This window comes from Mandrillus leucophaeus, unplaced genomic scaffold (genome assembly GCF_000951045.1).
Source record: "Mandrillus leucophaeus isolate KB7577 unplaced genomic scaffold, Mleu.le_1.0 Scaffold509, whole genome shotgun sequence".
Taxonomy (NCBI): domain Eukaryota; kingdom Metazoa; phylum Chordata; class Mammalia; order Primates; family Cercopithecidae; genus Mandrillus; species Mandrillus leucophaeus.
Window position 1 is genome coordinate 3051182 of NW_012105464.1, and position 21386 is coordinate 3072567.

The 21386-nt window shown below is 38.3% G+C and overlaps 1 protein-coding gene across 1 annotated transcript in view; it reads left to right on the plus strand.

Annotated features, from left to right (window-relative positions):
• The window catches only part of LANCL3 (LanC lantibiotic synthetase component C-like 3 (bacterial)), a 102848-nt gene that overhangs the window by 19438 nt on the left and 62024 nt on the right, over positions 1–21386 (plus strand).

Genomic DNA, 21386 nt, shown 5'->3' on the forward strand with positions numbered 1-21386 from the left:
TGGCAGCAGTACCATAAACTTATCACCACCAGAAAATAAATCAAAGGATAAGACTTACTATGTGACAGGCACTATGATAAGCGTATTTTCTTCATTTTACAGGTGAGAAAATTGTGACTTAGAGAGGTTTAGTAACTTGCCTAATATCACACAGCTAGTAAAGTAGTAGAACCCACATTTGTCTGACCATATGACTTCTTAATTTCTATAGATTTAAGTCAGGTAAACCCTCTGCATGTTTTTCTACTAAAGCACACACTTCCAAGAGGACCTTGGGCTTGCACCACAAGATGTTTGGAAGAATAGCCTGAACTCAACTCAACACTAGAAAGGTTCAGCAATTGGAGGTTCTAGGCATTTCTGGTGGTAGTGGGAGTGTGGGTCAGGTATGAAAACAGAATTAGTTGCAAGTTTGATAAACAGTGGTTAGACTCCCAGATACTTTCCCAAATCTGAGCAACCAGATGATGGTCTTAGGCCAGGTTTCCCAAAGTTGACCTTGAGATGTGGATTCATATGGAATTGTTTATTAAGGAAGTGTTCCAAGGAGAAAGCAGTATGAGAATGGGGAAAGTAGGAAGCAGTGAATGGAAAGAAATGAAGCAAGAGTGTGATCTTAGGCTAAATTCCAGTCTCTGTCTCATCTTGTAGGGAAGCTCTGGAGTGTATATTACACTCTAGACTGGAGGTACACTCTTGTACCAGTAATGAGCTCCAGCTGGCGGTGGGGGGTATGTAAATTTTCAGGTACTACCGACTCTCTTGGCATGCTGCTGAAGTTGCCCTTGTAGCCCAAAAGTAGGGCTCTGAAGAAGCCTGCAGGTGAGAGTTGTTAGAAGCAAAGTATATGGACATAGGGGGATGGCTTCAAAGAACTGATAAAGAAGTATCTGAGAAAGTTTGGTAGGGAAACCTGCAGTTCCTCCACCTGGGCCCTCCACACGTTAGTAGAAGCCTTGAGATTCACTTTTTTGACAGATTGAATTAGAGAAACTCAGCTTTGAGGCCCAAGGCACAGTCAAGGGCAGAGATGTGGTACTTCACTGAAAGCAGAATGACATGAAAGTTTACATGCTGAATTGTGGGCACCTCCCTCCTGCACACACATTTAGTTAACCTCTTCCTCAAATCCACATTCAGAACATTAGCAGCCACTGCCTCCAACAAGCAGTTGGTTGAAGGACGACATATGGTTGTCAGATACATTCATGAAGAAAGAACCATAGATACAGACATTTGGAGGATTACTCCATCCCAGTGTGAATGCAGGTACACTGTCTCATCGCACTATGCTAAAGCCAGCCAACTAGCTAGCCCTTTCCCGTACCCAGAGTTGCCAGTGAGCTTCTTAGGATGAAACTGTTAAATAGGGACTGTCATTCAAAAGACATTTGAGGAACATGTCTGATTTAAAAGGCAGTGATGGTAACAAAATATACAAATAGGAAAGCCAATCTTGGAGGAAACAGATAATACTGCATAAGAAAATTTCCAAATGCCCAAACCTATAATTAATATTGTCAGAGAGGAAAGTAAACATGACTGAAATGAAAGTAGGATATTATTGAAAGGAATATTGAGAGAACAGAAAAGAACGCTTAGAAATAAAAAAAAGCAGAAATAAAAATAATTCAATGCAAAAATTAGAATATTAAGTTGAATAAATGTCCCTGAAAGTTCAACCAAAAGACAATGAGATTGATAATAAGAAAAAAGATTAGAGAAGTCCAACCTCTGTCTAATAGTCGGTCCCAATTAAAAGAGAATGAAGTGAAAGAGGAAAATTATGAGAAAAAGCAAGAATATTTTTATAAGTGAAATACATGAGTTGCCAGATTTAAGAGACCCACCAGCATATTGGATGGAAAAACAATAAAGAAGAGACTCTAAAAATTTCCAAAAAGGAAAAAACCTGGTTCCAAACAAGGATTAGCATTGGAACTGTCATAGCAACTTAGAAATTTAAAAAACAGTGAAGCAAGGTCTTCAAAATTCATAGAGAAAATTCTAAACTAGAATTCTGTAGCAGCCAAAATTATCAATCAAGTATGGAAGTAGAAAACATATCTTTAGCTATGCAAGGTCTCCAAAAAGATACCTTTTTATAGTTTGTCAAAAACTACAGAGGGAATGAACCAAAACATTGGAAAATATGGAATCACAAAACCTGAGGCCCCAATACCAGGGGGTCACAGGGAACTTCCAGGGTAGTAGTAAAAGGACAGTCCAGGATCACGGCTGGGTAGTAATACCAAGGGAAGAAAAAGGAGACAAAAGTAGTCCTAATTGCACATGATATTGCTCAATGAATATTGATTTAGCCAAATAATGTGATACTATTATTTTGGGTAGGTAAGAAAGGAGAAGTATGTATGGAGATATTATAAAAAAGCTAAAGTTTCATTTTCCATGTTAGCAGATTAATATAGAATGCCTAAATGAACACCTAAAGAAATAGTTGTATAAGGATGTCATTTAAAAAATATGGAGATAAGTTGCTAGAAAAATATACAGATAAATGTGTTTTAATTTTTTGCCTCAAAGGAGTTGATATATGGGTGGGAATAGGTGGGGGCAGGAGCCTGCTATTATTTTGAAGAACTCTTGACTTTTAAAAACAATGCACATATATTTCTTTGAGAAATATAAACATCAAGAAAATAGATGAGGACTCCTTAACTGACTTTACCTGTGCTTTTGGGCCATTATTTATACACACTCTGTTTTGTTCTTCACATTTACCCTCTTCCAGCTCAATGATTAAACAGCGTTGTTGGAGAACATTTATAGAATGCCATCTAATAACAGAAATGATGTGGTCATTTATGGATAAAGTTTGTCAACAAACATTTTCCCATCAAAAATATGGCTTGATATATCCGTTATATCCTTATAAGCCATACTAGATTAAGATTTAATGCTGATGTTTTATTAGTAGAATAAAGAGTTGAATACCTCTCTGTTGATTCAAATCTTCATGTGATTTTATTTACACAGTTGTGCCTTCCCTAGTAAAGTATTGAGTTAAAAATGAGGACTGGACCTATATTAAGCTTCTACCCAGCGAGAAGGGGTATGGGGATAAGGCCCAGTTAAAATAATTGAAAGTGAAAAGATAGATGATTAGAATACAATAACTGGTTCAACCACTTTATCTAAAGCAGAGCAAGAATAACAGTTTTTCGTGGCAGTGGCTCTAAGATGCTCCAAGTTTTTAAAATGCTTTCAAGTCATTGCAACCAAGATAAACTGATAATTACATAGAACATTAAGTTGCTAAGTGCTTTTTACATAAGCTGTCCTATTTAATTCTTGCGATATCTCCTGAAGTTGGATATTATTACCACATTCATTTTCAGAATAGAAAATAGAAAACATTGCAGAGAGGTTAAGTAGCTTTCCAAAGGTTATATGGTTGAGAAGTAGAATAATGATAACATTTATTGCCCAAGCAGGATACTTTTGACAGGCACCAACCAGTGGGGAGTCTAACAACAGATACAACCCAAGATTTACCTATGGGACTTATGGCTCCCAACTGATAAGAGATGGAGCCTCGTCCAGAACTCAAGTTCTTCTCCAAAGTTGTGAACTTTCTGCTGCCTTGGGCTGGTAGTACCATTAGTGTTAAACGAAATTCCACATTACCTAATTATACCAATGAATGTTGACTGAATGGCATTTGTTTTTGTTTGTTGAGAGAACTTTCATGGGAGTGGGCAGAGCTTCTAAACCAGTCTTGGGGATTCAGGACTGAATTAGTTGCTTACTGTCACTCTAGACTCACCAAAGTAGCTTGAAAACTTGTAGAGGGAAGGTGTATGGGGGGCATTCAAGTATAGGTTAGAAATCCTGAATAGAACATAATAAAAGGACTGGTAGTGCGATGCTGGAGACAAGCATGGATGGTTAAATATGTGGAGTGAAATTAGATGGCAAGTTATGAAATAAACCACGAAGCAAAAAGTTTCTAACAAATTTGTTCCCTGAGTTTCTTCTGCTATTTTTCTCACAAGCCGTTTTTATAATTTTCTTGCTCCCTTTCCCCTGGCATTTCTGGCTTCCCTTTTGGGTGTATTGCTCACTGCACGTACAGTATCACTCTTGTTTTCATCTTACATGTTTCCTAGGGAGCCTTCAGCCGAGGCAACTCCAAGCTCTTAATTGCCAGTGCCTTTTTACTACTACAGAGGAGAATGACAGGCGCCTTCCTGACAAACAGAATATGCTCAATACATATTTGCAGAAGGAAGGAAGGAATACAGATGACATGTTTTTAATTTTATGAAACCAAATAATGCCTTTTGAGGCTCAAGTGTAAAAATCTCAAGAAAGGACAACCTATATTTTAAAACTAGTTCTTTACATGCTCCTGCTTGAATGTGTTTTCACTTTTATGGGTCTGACAGCAGAGCCACTTAGGATTAAGTATTTGAGGGACAGGATACTTAGTTGGTCATGAATATTGTCACATTTTCACATACAATCTGCCTTTTGACAGCCAAAAGATGGTAAAATTCTACCACTTGTACATTATAAAATGGGAAGTATGCCTAGCTTGTGACAGGTCCAAATGATCCACTTACACGTTTATGTGCTGACAAGTAGAACTCTCTGATTGTAAATATCTTTTAGGAAACTGTAATTTTGTCCTAGCACAATACCTGACATCTAAAAAGGCTTTTGTTTCACTTTTTAAAAGTAATCCTCATTACTTTTATATTCACGCAGGTGATAAAATGTCATATATATTTCTGGACCCTTATCTCCTTATGTTTAAAGCTTGCATTCACTCTTGATAAATTGAACATTGGCTACCTATGCACTTTACAGCTATTAGAATTTCTCTTTTTGTCTGTTTCTTTTGAAGGGCTTGCACTTTTCCTGTAAAGAAGAATGGAGACTAATATAGAAAATTGTCACTTTAATTTTATATTAATATGTTGTTCCCCAAATAGCTGTTAAATTCAATGTTCATGAATTATATATGTATGGAAACAAGTCAAAGCTTGTTTCCAGTAAGTTTACTTTTACCACAGCTAAGAAACGAATATCTAATCATATCCTTCTCCTATTGAATAAAGACACCTGAAGAGATCATTACATCAGAAGCTGGAAGGAAAAATGGGTCCTCAGAATTTTTCTGAAGCATACCGTGACTTAATATAACATTTCTCCATCTTAGATAGCATGAGCTTTTAATTAGCAAGGTGGCACCCTGTATGGAACAACTGTTTCTGAGTTGTGCTGTTGATAATTGAACGACAGGTAACTCCCTATCAGTATCTCTAGCGGTCAGAGAAAAATCTCCAATTCTTCCTTTTGGTGCAAGTGACTTCTGAGAGGTTCTACTAAAATTATTGTGTCAAATGGCTTTTAATATTTTGCTTTTGAGCTTAAGAGATTTTATGTTTTTCATCAGGCAAGCTGTGTTCCTGTCCTGATGAACCAAATGTGAATCAAAGGCAGAACAATCTCATTGTGATTTCTGTTAGTGTCTAGTGTTTTTTAAAAGAGATTTCAGGCCAAAGGTATTACTTTCTCAGAATTTGAAGCTGTGTTCTCTGGCAGTTAGGATTCTGTGGTACTTTCAGTATGTTCACAGTGTCTTCTGATTTTTGATTGCCAGGAATTCCTTTGTCTTTTGCTTTCTTAAGTTTCACTTGGTGTGTCTTGTGTATATTTCATTTAAAATATCCTACTTGTTATATGTCGTGCTTCTTGTAGTTGTGGATTCACATCTTTAGTCACTTCTAGAAAATTCGCAACTGTTGTCCCTTCAAATATTGCCTCTTCTCCATTTAATAGCTATATTGAGATATAACTTATATATCATACAATTCACCCATTTAAAGTATACAGTTCAATGGTTTTAATATGTTCATGGGGCTGTACAACCATCACCACAGTCAATTTTAGATTTTCCTTACCTCAAAAAGAAACCTTGAGGCCATTAACAGTTACTCCTCTATTCCTCTCAACCCCATCCCACACTCCTGCTGACCTAGGTACCCCTAATCTAGTTTTTTTCTCTATGGATTCGCCTATTCTAGGCACTTAATACAAATGGAATAATATAATATATGGTCTTTGGTGACTGGCTTCTTTCACTAAGCAAAATGTCTTTAAGGTGTATGCATGTTGTAGCATGTATTAATACTCCATTCCTTTTTATTGCCAAATAATATTCCATTGTATGAATGCATCACATTTTACCCATTTGTCAGTTGATGAACATTGGAGTTATTTCCAGTTATTGACTATTATGAATAATGCTGCCATAATGCTATTTTTAATAATCCTGATCATTTGTGTATAGGTTTTTATGTGGACATAAGTTTTTATTTCTGTTGGGTATATATATAACTAGGAATGGAATTGCTGGATTATAATGTTAAATGTTAAACTGTACATTTAACATTTTCAAAAACTGTTAGAGAGTTTTCTACAGCAGTTGCACCATTTTACATCCCCACCAGCAATGCTTGAAGGGTTTCAGTTTCTCCATACCCTCACCAACACTTAATTATTTGTTTAGAGACAAGGTCTGTCTCTGTCACCAAGGCTGGAGTGCAGTGGGGTGATCATAGCTTACTGCCAGTTTGAACTCCTGGGCTCAAGTGACCCTTCCATCTCAGTCTCCCTAGTAGCTGGAACTACAGGCACATGCCACCATTTTTTTTTTTTTTTGGAGAGACAGAGTTCTCACTATATTGCCCAAGCTGGTCTCGAACTCCTGGGCTCAAGCCATCCTTCAGCCTCAGCCTTCCAAAGCACTGGGTGTGAGCCGCCAAGCCTGGCCACAGCACTTATTATTATCAGACATTTTAACTATAGTCATGTTCATTGGGTGTGAAGTGGTATCTGATAATCACTTTGATATGCAGTTTCCTGATGAGGAATGATATTGAGCATCTTTTCATGTGCTTATTGGCCATTTGCACATCTTTGGAGAAATGTCTACTCAGATCCTTTGTTCATTTTTAATTGAGCTATTATTATTTTTATTTAGTTGTAAGAGTTCTTTATATATTCTGGATATGAGTTCCTTATCAGAAGTATGATTTGCAAATATTTTCTGCCAACCTACAAAAGTAGGTTGTCTTTTAACTGTGTTGATGGTTTCCTCTGAAGCACGAGTTCTTAATTTTTATAAAGTCCAGTTTATAACTTTATCTTTTGTTGCTCACATTTTTTTGGTGTCATCTCTAAGAAGACTTTGTCTAAATTGAATTCATGATCTTCTCCATTGTTTATATCAATGCTTTGCTACCTTGGCTGCCCATTAGGATCACCTGGGGAGTTTAAAAAATTCCTAAGTCCAGGCTGTGCTCGAGACAAATTAAATCTGAATCTCCTGGGGCAGGTCCTAGGCATCAATAGTTTTAAAGTTCTTCAGTTAATTCCAATGTGCAGCCAAGGTAGAGCACTCTGCTCTGTACTCCTCTGGGATTCCAAATGAACATACATTATATCCTCCCTTTTACATGTTCCATTTACTTTATTTCTCTGTGTTGCATTCTAGATATCTTCTTTAGATTTATCTTTCAGTTTACCAGTTCTCTCTCGAGCAGTGGTGTTTCATCTGCTGTCAAGCACATTCATTGAATTTTGTATTTATCAATTTTAGTTATCTTTTCTGTAAGTTCCAGGTGATCCTTTTTCATGGTTTTATATTGCTTGCCAAGTTTTGTGATTTTTACCTGTTTTTGAAGTAGTAAATGGATTTTTTATTCTATATCTTGTAATTTCAATCTTGGAAGTCCTCAGTGGTCTAATTTTCCTGTTTGTTGTTTCTGCAGACTGTCACTCATGGTGGCTTGCTTCCTTGGGTCTTTCATCTTTCACCATGCACTCATATTTGGTTGATTTAAATGTGTGTTGCGTAAATTGAGGATGTTTCCCCACAGAGATTTGTGTTTGCTGCTTCTGGGAGCCAGAGACACTGCTAATCTGGGACCAGTCTAGCCTTCTTCCAGGTTCTCTGGCTTAATGTAGGAGATACCAACATTTGCCATCAGGGCAACCTTTCCTTGCTTACTACATATATTTTAGCTCAAGTTTTTTTGTTTTGTTTTGCTTTGTTAGGAGACCTTGAGGTTTCTCCTACTTTCTTTGAGCCTAACTATGTATTGGTAAATAAGTTTTATAAAGGATATGCAGTATCTGGTCAATTATAATAATCTGTCTTTTGTAAGATGCATTTTTATGTACCAGTAAGAAAGAGAAAAATCACTGTCAATCGAAATGACACAATACTGTCTTATCACTTAGGATTTTATACTTATTGAAGGACAAGTATAACTTATCTTTTAAAGTTATTTAGACATTGATTTTTATCATGTATCACTCATGTGTATACCTAACAGAAAAATATAAGCAAGATAAATTCGTTAAGATACTCATAAAACTTTCTTACAGTTGGACTTCTTCAGTTCTGAATCACTTCTTCCTCAGTCACTGATTTCCATGATTTTTCACAAAGTATCTTTCTTTGTACCATCGAAAGCAGCAGTGATGCAGAATTTCTTAAAAGAGTGTTCCACTTTGTCTGTGGCATTTTTTCCCCAAGTAGTTGACACCTACTTTGAAGTTTTTGATGCACATGCACAGACCACGAGAGTCACGTCCTACTGCCTCCTGACCGATAGTGATTTTGATATATATTCCAATTTCAAAGATGTTAAGATTTTTTTTTAAAAGAAGTGTATCTTGGAATTGATAAAATTATGTAGTTTTTTTATGGTAGGAAAAGGGGCTTCGAAGTATCTAGACTAGTGCTACTCAAAGTATGGCTTGCAGGCCGGTGCCATTCTGCAAATTTGTTACTAGTCTAAGGATGTAAGTATAGAAAGTTGAGGTAAGCACTTAGGAACTTCATGAACAATTAGACTGTGTAATTAGACTGAGTTTTCTTTGGTAATTTCTCTGGTAATGTGTCAGTATGTTATTTTGTGAAAATACCAGTCCATAATGGATTAGACATTTAAATAAAAAACAAGACTATTTCTTCACCAATGATAGTTTGAATACTATTGATCCCAGTGGTTCTGAAATTTTAGTGTTCATCAGAGTCACTTGACCCAGACTGATAAAACACAAGCTGTTGGGCCTTACATAGGTCTAGGGTAGGGTGGGATAATTTGCATTTCTAACAAGTTGTTAGGTGATGCCAGTGCTGCTGATCCGAGGACCATACTTTGAGAACCACTGCCCTAGACCACTATAATGCTGGCAGCAGAAATTTTGCCAATGGTTTCCAGCTTAATTTGTAGAACACAAAGTCCTGATGCTCTCTTGGAAAGTTTCAGCTTCCAGCAATCACTCTTAGTGAAGTTAGAATAACTTCTTTAAAACTCAGTTTAATCCCTTCTCCTTGGTACGCTGTTCAGAGCACCACAGCATACAGTGGCACAATCACTGTAGGCTGCAGCATATATGTGATCATGTTTGGTTAGATGTTCACAGTCTTCTTAGAAGAGCAAAACATGAATTTTATTTTTCAAGTGAATTGGTGCTATGATGGGTATAATTAAACTCCAGTTCTGAGAATTCTGTGGGCACTCTGTTGACAGCATTCTAGAAACTGGCTGCTCAAGTAGCACAAATATCCAAAGTAACCCTTTCCAGTGGTATAAACCAGGCAGCCTGCCAGACTTCTGAGATATTTGTGTTGGCTCATCAAGGTGACGGGAAGAAGTTTGTTTATAAAAGATTGGCATTGCATATCCATGACATGCTTCCCAGAAACAAATATTGTTATCATTGTCATCTTAAAGAATAAAGTAGCCCCCCCCTTATCCTCAGTTTCACTTTCTGTGGTTTCAGGTGCCTTTGGTCAACCACAGTCTGAAAATAGGTGAATATAGTACAATAAGATATTGAGAGAGAGAGAGGGAGACCACATTCACGTAACTTTTATTACAGTTTATTATTTTAATTGTTCTATTTTATTATTGGTTATTTTTGTTAATCTCATACTTTGACAAATTTATAAATTAAACTTTATTTTAGGTAGTTATGCATAGAAAAATAACAGTATACATGGGTTTCAGTAGTACTTGAGGTTTCAGGCATCCACTGGGGATCTTAGAATGTATCCCCTATGGATAAGGATGGACTAGAGTATATATCAACCTCAGAGACCTTAATAAATGACCCATTAGGGAAAAATTAATATCATTGGATGAGTCAAATATATTAATTATTGGCACCACAGGCAGAGTAACCTTCCTTCTTGCCACCATGGCAAATGCTGCTAATCTTTTCAGTGTCCACAGGCAACATCTATAGCTCCCTGAATATTAGATGATGCATGCCTTTCACTAGGATGGGAATAATTAACATCCTGGTATTGCAACCTACTATGAACCTTATTAGAATACTAATTCAGTACTTCTCAAACTTTCATGCACCCGAATCACTTGGAGAACTTGTTAGAGGGCTGGGATGGGGCCTGAGATTCTGCGTTTCTTTTAAGTTCCTAGTTGGTATCTGTGTTCCTGGTCTGAGGACCAAGTGTTAAGCGACAAGATGCAAAACACTTTTGAACCCCTGCTTTTGTAAGGTTACCTGTCTGACAAACTAGCAAGTGGGACAGTTGTATAACCCTTTACTGGAAGCTTAGCCCACTCACCCAAACTGGTTATTGCCTGTGTCCTTATGCCACTCAGTAAAAACATTCAGCTGACACTAGGGATACTATTCATATTGGAAACCGCTCCTTTTATGTCTATATCCTTTAAGATCATTTTACCTTGGGCATGAAAAATGTCAGATTTATTTCCATCAGAAAATGCTGTTTGGTGGGGGAAGAGTTGTCATGAATAGCATATTGTGGTTAAATGCATAGCGTAGTATCAGAGAAAAGCCCCCAAATACTAAGGAAAGATAAAAGATTCAGCCTCTGTGATATGCCACTTAATGATGTCCTCAGAAAGCCACAGCTTTCCCTTGTAAATTTCAACTTATGATCAATGATCAGTGGTGCATGGGATGAGTACTGCTTTAATAAAATGATAATTTCATTGCTTGCTTTGGTCTTGGGTGAAACTCGAGTGACAAGATATTATTAATGAGTCTGTGTGCAGTCATGGTCATTGTGGATACTTAGTATGCTTCTATTCTCTAGGAGCACATTACAGTAAACTAAAAAGAATTATTTTAAACAATGAAATCTACCCAAATCTGAGGGCAAATGCTGGATTCCTTTCCTGTATGAATGTCAGTTAGCAATGCTTTCAGCTGCAAGTGATAGAAAATATGACTTACAGTGCCTTAAAATAGGGTTATTTTTCTAATATATAAAAAAGTCTGGAAGTTGGTGGCTGCTAGCAAATGAGTTCAATGAGTTGGTGATATCAAGGCCAGTGTCTCTGGACTTCATTGCCTTTTTTGCCTTATGGTTGCAGATGATGTGTGGAAACTCCAGATACCATGTCTATGTTCAAGGCAGGAAGAAGAGTGAAGTCTGTACCAGATATGTCTGAACTTATCAGGAAAACAAAAGCTATCCAATAAATCTCCAGCAAATTTCTTTTTATATCTATTGAGCAGAACTGTTACATGGCCACGCAAGGGAACCTGGAAAGCTTGCATTTATCTGGCCTACCTTGAAAAATATTGGGGTCCTATTAGCAAGAAAGAAGGGAGAGATTGCTACTGGGTAGGCAACAAACTGGTGCCATGCCAAAAGTAACTAGAAGTAAAATTTCCCCGCATGATGTGATTAAACTTTGTTTTTAGCAGAATGCAATAATCATTTCTAGGAAAAAGAGTGAGTGTATTGGGGCAGGTTGGGAGGTTTGGTAGAGAGAAGAAGCAAAGGTCAAACAATATTTTGACATCCAAACTCCACTCCCTCCCAGTGAGATATATATATATATAGTTTTGAAGTAACAAACTATACCTGAATTCAAAAGGAAAGGCAAACAGACATCATGTTATGCATGTAAAGCAGTTTGCAAATTCAACAACAGAATTTCTAAATTCATAATTTCTAAAGTCATAATTATGGCAGCTCCCCTTATTCTGTAGTCTTATTAGAAAGTGCAAATATTAAACAGCTTGTGTTGTCAGCTTAATGAATCCCTAATGATTTTGAAAGAAAACTCTGTACCATTAATTATTATTAGAATGCCTCTTGGGGCACTTCAAGATTCCATTTTTGATAAGAAGCAATCTATGAGGTATTTTCCCAAAGAATGAAGCAGCATAAAACATGAAAATCTTGGGGTGTATTTCTTTAAAAATTTCTCTTTAGACATTGATTATTTAAATAATAAATATTTCTCTAATTATGTTAGTATATATTTGTTTTTGATTTTTTAGTCAATGTTCTGCATCAACTAAAGTTAATTAGATCTGTACTGGAGTAGGATTTTATACATAGTTGAGCCTGGGTAACTGTTTTTGTCCCCTTCTTCATTTAATCTTATTAAAATAATTTAATCACTAGGACATAACTCTTCTTTTGAAATTCAGGAAAAATACAATCTTGGTTGGAGGGGTAATTTTTTTTCTCTTAATTAAAAACAGCATGTACAGTCAAAAATCAGTCTTTTCAGCTTGGTTTTGTAACATTTTGAAGGTGATTGCCTTGTTTAATCCTTTCTCTGTGCTGTTTCTGAATTAGCTCATACCTTTTTTATCTGTAGTCTAGTCACTGGATGAAAAGGAATGATTTCTGTGTTGTGTAGATTTTAGAATTTCAGGAGAAAAGTGAGATAAAAGAATAATTTAAATTTTGTTTCACTGATCTAAAGGAAATAGAAGTGTTTTACAGATTCCTATAGGAAGTCTGGCAGGGAATGTCAATTGTGAAAAGATATAGGTGGGCTATTTTCGATAGATCTTGAATCAAGAGATTAATTCTTACTAGAGAATCACTTTCCTGCTTCCAAAAGAAAATGTGAAATAACTTGTGCCAGGATCTAAAAGATGAGCAGGGTCCTGGTGGGACAATGTGGTAGAGATATCAGAAACTAGATCTTCCAGGAGTTTTATGCATGCCTCAGAGTGAATGAGCTGAATCCACAGACTGTGGGAGATGTGAACATTGAAGTGGAGTGCTGTATTCTAACTTCCCATTGGTTCCACTGCCCCTTTGTTGACATATTTGTAAGTACTACTCCCTCCTTTGTGTCTACACAGAACTTGGCACTTTGGGTCCTGAGCACTGCCAGTGCTGAGAGTTCTTTGAGAGCAGACCCAAAACCTCAAACCCGAAAGGGTAAGGAGTATATCCTGTCTTGTTTTCCACCATACTTGGTATTCAATGAATTGATGAATGAAGAACCCCACTGTGGTTCTTAGACTTGTGTTTGTATTTCATTTTAAGATCTACATTCTCATTGGCAAATCATACCTACATTCCACTGCACTTTAGTCAACTTGTATTGAGAGACCCCTTGGTATGACTTTGAAAAATTATTGGAATATCTTGAACTTTTCTTTTCAGAGCACAATGATTAGTGGGGATACCTTGTGCAGAAGAAAAGGGAAAAAAGGTGGCGGGGATAGGGAAAAAGAAAGAATTGTTGAAGTTGATAGGCATGGGCACATTCAGGTTTTAAATTAACTTTATAAGTTGCTGCCTAAGAAGTATACCAAAAAAATGGGCAGCTCTGCTATTATTGGGAGATGAAAATATTATCTCACCTCTACAAAATGAGGCTGCAATATTGAAACAATGCCAGCTCCCTTGCTGGGCAGCCTGCCGACATTTCACTTAGGCACTGAGTTCTTTCTCAGCTACTCTGGCATCTGTGCCCTTCCTGCTGTTCCCCACTTTGCCAAAGGCTCAGCCTCCCTGAGCCATGTGAGAATCTGCCCTTTGTTGTACTTGAGCAGAGAATGTTCCCAACATTTCATTTGCTCTTCTCCTGGAGAGCTGGAGGGGAAGAGAGAAGCAGTGTGACAACTGTTGTACTCTCAAGCCAAAATGTCAGAGCTGTTCTGAAGCTAAGCACCCCATCTTTGAAGTCACTGGCCTCCCTCCAAGTCTTTCTGGCTTTGAAATGGTAGTCAGATCTGCATTTGTCCTGTGAGGTGCTGTAAGAGGTTCTGTAGTGGTTTTAGATTCGGAGATCTTGTTATGAGTCATCTGGAGAACTTTTTCAGAGATATTCCACCTTGGGCACATGTGTCAGTTATTACTGGTGCATAACAAACGACCTCAAAACTGAGTGGCTTAGGTTTTGTTTATTATTATTGTTCATATGTCTATAGGTCACCTGATAGTTCTGGTGAGCTGAGTCAGACTTGGCTTATTTGGGTTGGGTTTGAACATGTGTCTGCAGTTAGGTAAAAAGTCAGCTAACACTGGCTGGCCTGGCACAGGCTCACTTATAAGTTTTTCAGCTATCCAGCTATTGACTGGTGTGACAGGGGTGGCACAAAATCAAGAGCAGGAATGGAAGCATGCAAAGCCTCTTAAGACTTAAGTTTGGAAGTGTTGCACCGTCACTTCTGCTGCATTTGGTTGGACAAAGCAAGTCATGTAGCCAGTTCGAACAAAGCAAGTCATGTAGCCAGTTCAGTTGTGAAGGGTAGACAACTGGATTCCACTTTTTGATGGAAGGAGCTACAAAGTAAAATAGCAAAAGTCATTGATGCAGAGAGGGAAGGACTTTGTGGCAGCCTTTGCAATTTTTCACAGCATGTGGTTTCAGAGGCAGCATGAAATGAGAGATGCATTGAGATGTGTGGATGTGTGTTCTCGGTTTCTACATTTCTGTGAAGTGTGAGATGTGTGTACTGGAGAAGGGGAGGGACAGATGCTGAGGAGTATATCACACCCCTCTATCCCCTTTGCCGCCATCATCTTTCATTAGGGCTGCCACAAATAATCCCAGACAGCTTTCTTCACAAGTATCATGGACCATTTATCCTTATGCCTCCAAAGGGCCAATGTTAGGTATTAAACTGCAGATTGAGGCCACAGTGGATATGGTGTTATTCAGTTATGTGCTTTTGCTATTTGCTGTTCTTTTGAAAGGGAAACAAAACAAAACAAAACTGAATAGTGATTATGCAACTGCATTGTTAAGCTAGTATATTGTTGCTTTTGATGTAGTTCCCACCTTAAGACTGAAATACAATGACTCAACTTCTGAGATTTCCTGCTTAGACCAATGCAAGTATACAGCCCACTTAACAACTGTGAAAGTCAGTGGTGCACATCTTTGGTATATTCATCTCACCCCTGACTTCATTTTAGTTATCCTACTCTTATTTTGATTTCTTATTATCCTCATGATGGCCTACAGGGCCCTAAAAGATGAGCAACAGCCCTTCCTGGCATTACCTCCCTGACGTCATGTCCTACCTATGTCCCCCAGGCTTCTACTGCTCCATACACACAGGCCTCCTTACTGTTCCTGAAACACAGGTACACTCCCCTCTTAAGGCCTTTGCATGAGCTGTGCCCTCTGCCTAGAAAACATCACCTGGCTGACATGCTCACCTCCTTCAGGTATTCAATACAATGACACCTTTTTGACGAGACCTACATGGAACCCTCTTATTTAATACAACACACTGCCACACTCTCACCACATCTCAGTCCTCCTTCCCTGCTCTGCATTTTCTTTTTTTCTGAACACTGATCACCTTCTAGTATACTAGACAGCTTGTTCATTTATAATATAAATTTTGTGTTGTCTGAACCTCCTCTTCCTGTGTTTTGGAGATCCCCAAGACCACCCCCCAGGATCAGTGAGTCACTGGGAGAACTCAAAGGACTCATATGGTTATAGCCACAGTTATGATTTATTACAGTGGAAGAACACAAAGCCATATCAGCAAAGAGAGAAGGTGCATGGATTGAAATACTGGGGAAACCAGCGCAGGCTTCCAAGGGTCCTCTCCCAGTGGACTCACATAGGATGCACTTAATTCCCCTACCAATGGGTTATGACAATATATATGAAGTGTTGTCTACCAGAGAATTCTATTAGAGACTCAGTATCCAGGTTTGTATTGGGGAGTGGTAACATAGGCACCCCCTGCCCAACACGTATCAAAATTCCGGACTCCCAGAAGGAAAGTAGGTGTTCAGCATAAGTCACATTGTTTGCACAATTTAGGTGCAGTAAGCCAGTCTTACCAGTCCTGGGAATGGTCGTCCCACAATTCAAGTTCCCAAATGCCAGCCAAGGACCAACCTTGCAAGCAGGCCTTTTGAAGAATAGCATTCCCAGTGCTACTATGTTAACACATTTCTCTACACTGTGCAGGAATATCAACTCTTTGAGGACAGAAATCTTTGTTTTGCTCCGTGATGCATCCCCTAAAACCGGTGCCTGGCACATAGTAGGTGTGCAGTAAGTATTTGTTGAATGAATAGATGGAACCCAGGCCCTTGAGTTAACTGTCTCTATAGCAGAAATAATGCACAAAGGAGGAACAAGCTCCTGATTTACCCCCACGAGGCTTTACCTGAATCAGCAGTCCCACATACATGTACTCCTACCCAGATATCTCCCTGTCCAAGGAGCCTGAAACAAGCTCAGCTTCCACACCCTAATCTGATCCTCTGATTATTTCACATGTAAGTCTATCTATTCAACAGTGTTTCAAACACTTATGATGGAATTATGCAGCATACAAGCTGGAAGAAAATCTTCTCCATTAAGAGCCCATTTGCTCAGATGCAACATGTTCAGAATAACCTAGTTAGTTGCTTAGCGAGGGTCTAGTTCTCTTCATCTTTTTTTTCTCTTCACCACATTTGTTTTTTGCCATCCACAGTGCCTAGCACTGTGCTAAATTAATGCAATATTGCCTTTAAACATTTCTTTGTACTGAAAACTGGCTTGGGGAGATCATTTGACTTTACCAGTGGCTGGTTGTGACCTTTATGTCAGCGATTTCTCAGTTTCTTCTTCTAATGTTTATTTTTAAAGGCAAAAGTGCCAAATTAAATGATTCCCCTCTCCCACAACATACATTTCCTTCTTCTCTTTCTAATTCCTGAACCATTTTTCATTGTGACTATGTAAGCTCTTCCATTTACCTATTATCAGTGACTCTTTAGGTAAAAATCTCATTTTTCATTCTCTGTGCCATCAGTAATAGAAGGATTAAGCCAATTTCAAAGCTACTTGTGTCAGGATTTCATCCAGTCTGGAAAGTCTGTCTTTGTCATCACAGGTTTGCTTGTCACATTCTGAAGTTTGACAAATTGATGGAATGAATCATTTGTTGAAATTCAACAAAGAGCACCCAGCCCATGTTCTATGTCTCTGCTTAAGATTAATCTCAGCTCAATATTACCAAATTGAATTTATCAGCAGAAAAAAAAGAAATATTTTCCAAATGAATATCATAGTACCAGCTTAGAATATAAATCTTATATAACATTTGTCATCAAAATTGTTTTAATGTTATTGCAAGAATGTGTTGAAATATTCCTATCAGTAGAATATGCTAGGTTGGCATCTTAATAACAACTCTAATGCTGAGTCATTTTGTATAGGGAGAATATTTTTATGAATGGAAGAGGAATTATGAATCTATTCTTAGGTCAAATAAAAAATAATTGCACATCAAAATTCCTGGGCTGATCAGATGAATTAATGTTCTGGCTGAGAAATGACAAATTCTGAGGGAGATAAACTGTCAGGGTGCATTTACCAGCAACTTTAACAAATGATTTGGTCTTGACAGAAATGTTTTAAGTACAGCTCCTAACTGTTTAAGGTATTTAGTCATTTTGACAAGACTGGGTTAGCCATTCCTGAAACTTTAAAAAATCTGACATGAAAGAAATGGAACCGTGTGCCAAGATATTACAGTACTTGGCTAGTGCTTCGGGGGCAGTGACTTTGTTACTTCCTGGAACTAGTAAAAGCCTTAAACAATTTGTTTCCCAGGTCCTTCATTATATAGATGAGAAAACCGAAGTCCAGAGAGAAGGGCATACAGTAAACTAATAGCAGAACACAGAATGGAACTCAGGTCTTTTGGCTTTTAGGTCACCGTATCATTCTAATTCAATTTTATGTTTTAAGGCAGTGGTTCTCACAATCCAGCAGGCATCAGAATCACCTGGAGGGCTTGCTAATACACAGATTGCTGGGCCCTACCTCAGAGTTTCTGTTTCCATGGGTCTGGGATAGAGCCAGAGAATTTACATTTCTATCAAGTTCCCAAGCAATGGTGATGGTGTGGCTCCAGTGATTATACTGAGAACCACTGGTCAAAGGGATAGCAGGGATAGTCGGGAAAATAAGAATAAATGTGGAATTTCCTACAGAAGGGGAAATCTTTGATTGGAGCAAGTATTTTACTAAGTATTAGTAATCAGGGAATGGAAGGGTCTGTTAGTAAGTTTCCTTTTCCTATTGCCCTTGTAATTATTACTAGATAAGGTTTTTACTGTTGGCACAAATGCCTCAGAAATTTCTTGCCTGACTCAGAATTATGACCCACTGGGGACAACGATTAATTGTAAATACTTCTTGAGAATCCAAATCCTCACTAAAAAATTATCAAATTGCCTTTACTCATCTTGAATATTCACATTAACATAGGAAAAAAGAGAACCAGAAATGATGACTGAAAACGAGGAAAATGGGTAATTGAGTTGACAAAGAGAATTAAACTTAAAACAAGAATTTGATTCCCTCAGATTTTGTTTGTCTGGGCCAGTTAACAAATTTATTGTCAGAAATGTGCTTTAAGTTTTCCTTGGTGCTACAGAATGGGAAGATTTCCTGATACTAAGATTAAGTCTAAAAAACAAATTCCCACTGAGAGTCTAAGCACATATTTTCATTAACATACAGTTTATTTCCACTTATTTTCTGTTTTTATCTTTTGGTCAGTATTCATTAGCTAGTTACATTCAAGTAGATGCTTTACAATATATTGAGACAAAATTTTTAGGTAAATTGATGGTAGCAAGCTTCCTTCCTGTCTCCTTTCAGCAACCTTCCACCTGCTAAAAAGAAATCCATGTTTGCCTACTTAGATGCCCTCTTTATTGTACCTTTCACCCTCCTAGAGAAGGAAAAAATACTCCTTGTTGATCTGGAGGCGAAACTAAGGTTTTGGGAGAAGGGGAGAATAAAACTTAAATGGATTCTGGGGCTTGAGAAAGCACTGATGTGTAAAAGGTCCTGAAGCAGCTATGAGGGACAAAGGAGTTGGAGAATCAGGAAAGGGTATGAGGAAGTGTTATTGTGGATTAAGAATGGATTTCTATTATTGTACTTTGAAAGCCAAGTAAAGAAAGAGCTGCTTTTTAATTATCTGTAGATGCTAAAAGAGATACTGCACTGAGAATGGACCACATGGGTCCTTGAATTTAAGTTTACCCAAAGAACCTAAGACTCAATCTCTGCTCTAATAACATTTATTTCTTAGAGGGAATCAAGGGAATCCATGGAAAATTAAGTTTCCAAGAAAACCAGAGTAGATGGGATACAAAAAAACCCACTACACGTATCTATCAAGTAACAAATATTTACAGTCACACGAAAGCTCTTGTAGTTGGTGAGATGTGAAACTTTCCCTATTGCTACAGCAGACTTAGTAAAGAGGTAGGGGCATGCAGATTGAGGGGAGAACCTGAGAGTACAGGCTTCATAAAGTGGAAAATATACTGTGACTTTAAAAAATAAGGTTTTGGTAAAACCCTGAGTCAGCTTTCCATTATTGGGAAACCAAGTGGTATCAGTTATCTACTGCTGCATAACAAACCACCTAAAAACTTAGTAGTTCAAAATAATGGAAACCATTTATTTTGCTAGAAAATATGCAATTTGGGTGGGATTTGGCAGGATAGTTTGTCTCTGCTCCTTCTGTTGTTAGCCGAGGGGCTCAACTTGGGGCTAGAGGAACCATTTTCAAGATGCTCATTCACATGGGTGGCAAGTTGGTACTGGTTGTCTGCTGGGAATTCATCTGGGGTTAGACGCGTTGGTTCTTCCCTGTATTGGCCTTTCCATGAACTGATTGGGCTTTCTCATTGCATGGTTGCTGAATTAAGTGAGCATCCTAAGAGAATATAGCAAAAGTGCTTGACGTTTCATGACCTAGCCTTGGATATCATAAAATGTCAGATAATCACACAGCAATCACAGTGACCATTGAGGCTCAAGGGGAAAGAGAGTGGCAAGGTGCTATAAAAGCATGTGGATGGGCTGTTGTAGCCATTTTTAGATAATACAGTCTGCCACACAGGGGACCCTAAGGCATGTTCTATGTTTTCAATTAGTATTTACAACAGCCAAAGAGATAGCTCAGTGTTTCTCATCTTGCTCCTTTTTCTCCCTCTATCCCCATAGATAGAATGCTTGGCCCTTACTACAAGGCCAGTCCCAGATGCAACCCTGCTTTCCCCCCCATCTTTGTTCCTGAGGCCAATTTTGGCCACTTTTAAACACTTCAGGTCACAGAGCTGAGAAGGAGACAGTCAAAAAAGAATTAAATAAGAGAAGCAGAAGTTGCAAGTATTTATCAGTGGCCTTTCTAACCAACAGTGGCCCTCTCTGACACCCTAAGAGATTCACCAAGATTAGAACTTCACCTATAGTAGCCACCACATTTATTATACTGTATATAGTCCTTATCTTAGTTTGGGTACCCCCAAAGTACATCCTGAGACAAGGATTTGGGAGTAAGTAGTTTGTTTGACAGGTCATTCCAGGAAACATAGTGAGGGAGTGGAAAATGAGGTTGGGCAGGGAGGAAAGCCAATGAAGTGTGTGATAATAAGCAGGTTACCCCCATGAACAACTAGGGCTCGAGCCCATGGAGACTCTTGATGGATGGTGTAGAACACACCCAGAGTTGTCCCTTAGAAGGAATTAGGAAAGTAGAGTATTTAATCACCAATCCCTGTCCCTGGTTGGGGGCATTCACTCTGACACTTGCAGCTTGTCCTGTACCCAGCCCAAACACGCTCATGAAGCCAAACAAAGACTTTAGGCAGAGTGAACAAATCTTTCCATTATCTTTCATATGATGCTTCTGGATAGACCAAAACAGAAAGCAGAGCACTGATTAGCCTTCTCTCCTCCTCTCCTCCAATGGGTATCCTCATACCTTGGCCATATCCTCTGCTCCATGGCTGTGGTGCGTTTTTTGATGCTCCCTCCAAGCTATAATTTGAGGTATCTTTGCTCCTTTGTCATACTCCATCCTTGCCACGAATGTAGGCGTAGCCATCCTGTCATTTTAAACAAGGAGGATAGGGCCTGTGGTCCCCTTTTGGTGTAGAAAGTGTAAAGGTTCCCTGAATGGCCAGGGTCAAGGTAGCAACCAGTAGTTATAGATAAAGGAAGCATAAGGGAAAGGAAAGGACTAATATAGACCAGTGTTTTTAAAGTGAAGCTCCCAGGCCGCCAGCATAACTGGACTGCTTGATGTAAATTTAT